Here is a 6,277-nt window from a genome sequence, read left to right as displayed (position 1 = left end):
AACAGCTGCGTAAAAACATGACGTACAGAGGACAGATTTGGTAATAATGAATAACTCCCAAGGAAAGTTATCCCATGCCTTAAAATTCCTCACAAACTGTATGTTTTGTTGGAACTTTATGGAGTGCTGATATCTAAGAAACAGTGAGCCTTTGTAAAACCTATTAAAATGTACTTTATTGTTTGATTATTTATAGTTTTGAAACTGATATAATCAGATTTGTTTTAAAACATATAGGATCTCCTATCACTGGGGTATGTAGATTCGGATTAAATCAATAATATTTCATTATGAATTATGCTCTTAACAGACTAATGAAAAAATAACAAAAATTTTTTTAAAGCCCCAACAGCTACACATCTTTGTTAAATAAATACTATGGGGATTTAGATCACCTCTGCTTCTGGCTATCATCAAGGGAAGTGATGACTGGATAATAGACTACTATAGCTTGAAATCTCATCCTTTTGTTCAAGTTTGTCTAATAAAGCTCCTATGGTTTATTAGAAAGTTAAGTCTAAAGAGGATCCCACAGACAACCAGAGATAATAAATCTCACTGCTAAGTGCCTTTCCCCTATGAAAACAGCACTTGGGATACCGAGGCTCCTTTTTGTCCTAATACTAAAATGATAGGCTAGAAGATAGCTTGAAAATCTTTTTTTTTTTTTTTTAAATATAGTTTCAGTTCTCCACTACCCTCTAGAATGTGGGATGAAGCTAAACTTTAAAAGAATGTCTTTGTGATCCAGCTATTGCTTCATAAGAAAGAGGAGAATGAAGTTCCATACACAGAATGTGAGACCTCTGTTAATGACCATTATGCTGGCGTATTTTTTAGAACTTCCAAGACATCATGGTGAAGGTAGCTGTGACAACTGCAATAACCTCACAGGAAGACCTTTTCTCATACCTTGAGAAAATCTTAAATCATGCGTTATCTCAAAACTTTTAAAATTAATTGTGTCTGAAAAACAGAACACTCTCTTCCTCACACTCCTGGCCTATTCGTTTAGTTGGTATTGATAAGGATTTCTTAGAATTTTTAATCATATTGAATTTAAACCATGAATGGGGTATATGCAAAGATAGGAGACATTGAACTAGTCCTTGTAAGTGCTGGATTCACATAGAGAACCAGTACTATGATGCTTAAGAGACAATAAATCCTCTCAGATCTGAGTGAGAATCCTTGTTCAGCTATTATGCCTACAAAATCTTGTACAGGTTGTTTAAATCTTTCTAAGTTACTTGAATTCTCTAAGTTACATGGTCAGATTTATATTAGATCGTTCTTGCTGCTGTGAAGAATAAACTGAAGGTGACTAGGATGTCAGCTGAGAAAAGATTTTTTTTTCCTTAATTCGTGTTTGCAATAATTTTAGATGTACAGAAAAGTTACGAAGATAGTAAAAAGAGTTCTCTGTATATCCTACCAATCAAGTTCCCCTAATGTTAACATCTCCTATAATGATGGCACATGTGTAAAAACTAAAAAATTAACATTGGTTCAACACTCTTGGTTAAACTATAGATTTAATTAGATTTCAGCAGTTTTTTTTTTTCATAAATTTCCTTTTTCTGTTCCAAGATACAACCCAGGATATCACATTGTATTTAATAGTGTCCCTTTTGTTTTTTATTTATTTTTCTACATATTCCAGCCTAAAGATTCTAGTGCCCTAGACTAGCTAGCATCAATGAAGACAGAAGGAAGTAGATGTGAAATATATGCTAAAGCTAGAAACAACATTACTGAATAGATATGAGTCATAAAGCAAAGAAAAGAATCAAAGATGATTTGCAGTTTTGGCTTGAAGGAATGAATGGATGGATGGTGGTGACTTTTATTAAGACAGGACTATTAGAGGGTGGGTTGAGAATCTATTTAGAAGGAAAAACATGAGGTTCATTTTAGACTTGTTAATGTACATAAAACATTTAAATCAATGGCTGCCATGTAGTAAATGTTCAATAAATGGTGGCCACTGTGAGATATTTATCATCATCATCATCATCACCACCATCATTATCATCAGGAAGAAATTTCAGTATTAATTTAGGTTGTAAAGAAACTCTCTATTAAAGTGGCTGTGAGAGAAGCATTCCTGTTCGGTGCTCTGGTTTTGTCTGTGAAGTGTTTTCAAAGACCTAACCAATATGAATGTAAATTACATGTGCCAGGACTTGTTTGGGGCTGCAGAACAGTATACATATAACATTCCCATTCTTCTCTATCCTGAATTGGAGCCGGAACAAGGGACCCTATGATACAAGGGCTCTCCTGTAAGATGCCAAGTTGAGAGGGACTACACAACTTTGGCAAAAGCACAGGGTATGAAAGATGTGAAATGTTAAGAAAATGGAAGAGGTTTGGTGGGTTGAGGGGAATTGTTAAAGACAAGATTAGTAAAGCAAATGAGGTCCACAGTGAGAAGGGCTTAAATGAATACTAAAGAGTTTGGAATTTATCCCAGTAGAGGGGAGATTATATAATTTTGTAATAACAAGATACTTACCAGTGGGAAAACTACATCAATGTAATAATGTAATCTTACTGTTAAAAATCCTTATAAGCAACGTGATTCCTGTGTTCTGTCCATTCTTAACTATAGTGCTCTTCAGAGTATTAAGAGTATCTTGAGGATAAGAATGGTGAATTTAGCAAAAAAAGTCACTTTTGCTTTTCATAGAAATATTTAGTAGATTCCTATGATGGAAATGCTCAGGGATGCTGTAAAGACTGAATTATAATATGACTTACTTCTATCTATCTTAAACCATACCCTTCAGGTCAGAAAGAGCAAGAAGACTAATGGGCCAACAATGAGAAATTACCCTTAATTTCCTATGCAGGATGGCAAAATATTTTAGATCCTACTATAAGTTTTATCCACAGCAAAATAATAGAAATTGATTCTGAGTGAGCCAAAAAAGTGAGGCATCTGCAGGGTAAGGAATGATATTACCAGATCCTTTCTTTGTGTTGTACATAGCCAAATTACCCAGACTTTGCCAATTACTTGATTTTGCAAGTATCAGCATGTATCTAGCCCCTACACCAATGATAAGCTGTTCTGATTGGAAACAAATACCTTATATTTAATTTCGTGGTGGGTTCATTCTACATATGCCTTTAACTTCAAGGAGAAACAAAAGTGCAGCTTCAATATGCTGCTGGATGTGAAAATCGGAAATGAGTTGTATACATACTAAGTACTAAAAATTAAGAGTTACTCTACCACTCATTAGATAGAAGATGGGTGCAAGTAAGTTGGTAGAAGGATATTAAACAAAAGAACAAAGATTCCTCATAATTATAAATAATCTTTCAGCATCAACTCATATTTTCTTGGTGCTTGCATTGTTGGGCATTATACACATTACAAAGAATTATTTGATTTTGTTGACACAGATCCTGCTTTTTAGTGTGAATGGTACAGAAATGTACTGGAGCTGACTTCACTTACCTTTCTGTTTATGGTCTGATATTTACTCTCTTCTATGAGGCCTTATGTATATTTTTTAAATTTATTAGACCTGTTTTATTTTATTCTCTGAGCACATGTACATGTGAAGCATTAGAGAATAATAAATAAGGTTTAAAGCATTCACAAACAAGGGAATGTTATCAAGAAAATGAATGTTTTCATTCAGAACTATCATGGTAGAATCCAGGCCATGAATCCCATTAGTAGATTTTGTCCTTTAAATGCAGCTTATAGCAACAGACAAAAATGCCAATAAAATCTAACTCCATATAGGATGAAACCATGATGTTTAAAAATGTTCCTACTTCGTCCTAATACACAGGGTTATTTAATCTTGCTGGTGTTATTTGAAACAATGGTCTTGAAACTCTGATTTGCTTTTCCTATGCAAAGACAGCCACCATAGTGCTGGGTGGAGAATCTATTGTTTTTACAATTTAAATATTGTTAGAAGAGAAATAGAAGATCCTTCAATATATGTGCTATTTAAAAATAATTTTGGAAGTTCTGTGCATAGCTTCTACTGGCTTCTTCCTTAAAGTAAGAGATGCAATTTTTAAAGGCTTAATTTTGAATGACTTTAACATTGTCATGAGAGTGCTGTTTGATTTTTCTCATTCACATTAGCCCTGTTTCTTTAGCAGTAATTTTCCTATTTTTATCTTTTCTCCTTTTGAGTGAAGAATTTTATTCTATCACTTTAAATTTGAAACTTACTATAAAATAGGCAACAGATGGGCAGGTATTTTATGTACAAAATAATATAATACTGTGCCTCCTAAATTATGTTTAAAATGCGATTTTTAGGTGTGTTCCAAGTTTCTTATCAAGACGTTGGTGAACTATTGATGAGAATATATAATAACCAATATGAATGTAAATTACATGTGCCAGGACTTGTTTGGGGCTGCAGAACAGTATGCATATAACATTCCCATTCTTCTCTATCCTGAATTGGAGCCGGAACAAGGGACCCTATGATATTTTGCATGGAGTTATTGAACATCTACTTCAAGATAAGCCATTGTGAATGCAATTCTATAGGATCTCAAGGAAATGATACACTAGTTTGGAGAAATTTGTGATGTATACATGAAAAGTTATTTCAAGATCTTAAAAACTATTGGTATAGATAAAACACACAATAGGAACTAAGTAGTTAAATTACTGTTTGACAGAAAGTCCTGTGGTATCCAATCTGATATCCTCGACACCCAGGTCAGCACTAAGAAAGAATCTTGTAAATGCTGAAGAACATAGCCAGAACTTTCTGTTCACAGCTCATTTCTGTTTAAATCTTTAAAGACTCAAAGCAACTACTAAGTACGTAGAATAGCAAAGTCTGGAAACTATTTGAAGGAAAAGCCTAACCACAATTCTACACTGAAAAGTCCTTAGCTGCACAATCTCTTAATGACACAGTTATAACTATTCAAACTATTGCAATTTTTAAAAAGGGGTTCTGGATTTGGAAAAATGCTGACTCGTTCAAACAACTGCATCTGAAATCATTAAGCACGGCTTTTGCAAGGAAAAAAAAAAGAAGCTCATATCATCATGGTTTAAAATATTCATTCAATTTTAAGCATATTTTATGGAAATAAACTCCAGCTTCTGGAATTTGGTTGTACTGCCGTCTTCATCTCTGGACTTATTTATAATCATTGTTTCCATGCAATGTTTTATGAACGGTAGGAAAGGAACCATTTACAATGATATGAGATGATGGTTGAAGTCATAGTGGTTGTACAGTTGGGGATCAGGTTTTTCCAGAATCTTCAATGTTGCTATCATTGCTTTCATCACTCTATAATATTCTAATTTAAAAAAATAATTATGTCTCAGTGGAAATCTATAGGAGTCAGCAATATTCTGCTCCTTAGAACTTAGAAGGAGGTTCTTAAAGTAAAAATCGAGCACACAAAATCAGTTTATAATGGAAAATATTAGCCGTCTGCAGAATAACCCGTGCAGTTCTTTCCATTGTTGTTGTTGTTGTTTTAATAGAATCACATTTGGCCAGAATGATTTAGGTGTAGCCTCAGGAACCCATGACAGGAACAAGATAAAAATTAGCTGTTGATTTTATATCCCAAATATTTCTGGAATTATTTCTCTCCATCTCTAAGAAATCATTCTTCAAACCATCATAATTTATCTCTGAACTGCATCAGTAGCTAATTATTCTACCATATTAACTCTTGATCCTATCCCCACACCCACCTTTTGAACAGTAGTAAAAATTATCATTCTAAAATTCTAATTCTAATTAGTTTTTTCCTTTTTAAAAACTCTTTAACTACTCCCATGGTCCTTCTTAGAAAGTCCAAAGTCTGCAAAGTATTTAGGACTGCCCTGCATGGTCTCCACCTCCCAAATCCTTACCTCCACTCCCTCATCATTAATCACTTAGCGCTTCATTCACTAAGCTCTGGCTACATCTACTTTCTACCAATTGCTTAAAATATCCAAGTTAATTCCCACCTGAAGAACTTGTTCTATGTCTCTACTGCCTAACAGTCTCTTCATTTACTACTTTGTTGGGTCCATTCTGTTAGTCCTTTAAGTTTCAGCCTAAAAATCACTATTGCAGAGACACCTTCCCTGGCTTCCCACAGAAAAAATGGATCCTTTGTTTTGCAGTCTCACAACACCATTTAATTTTTTTTTCAAAGTAATGAAGGCAGTTGTAATTAATTATTTGTGTGACTATCTCTTTAATAACTGACTCTATCACTGAACTATAAATTAATGAGGACAGAAACCATGTGTATACTGCTCATGTGG

Source organism: Rousettus aegyptiacus, unplaced genomic scaffold, assembly GCF_014176215.1.
Source record: "Rousettus aegyptiacus isolate mRouAeg1 unplaced genomic scaffold, mRouAeg1.p scaffold_m13_p_4, whole genome shotgun sequence".
In the NCBI taxonomy this organism is placed as follows: domain Eukaryota; kingdom Metazoa; phylum Chordata; class Mammalia; order Chiroptera; family Pteropodidae; genus Rousettus; species Rousettus aegyptiacus.
Note: the sequence above shows the minus strand (reverse complement) of the source record.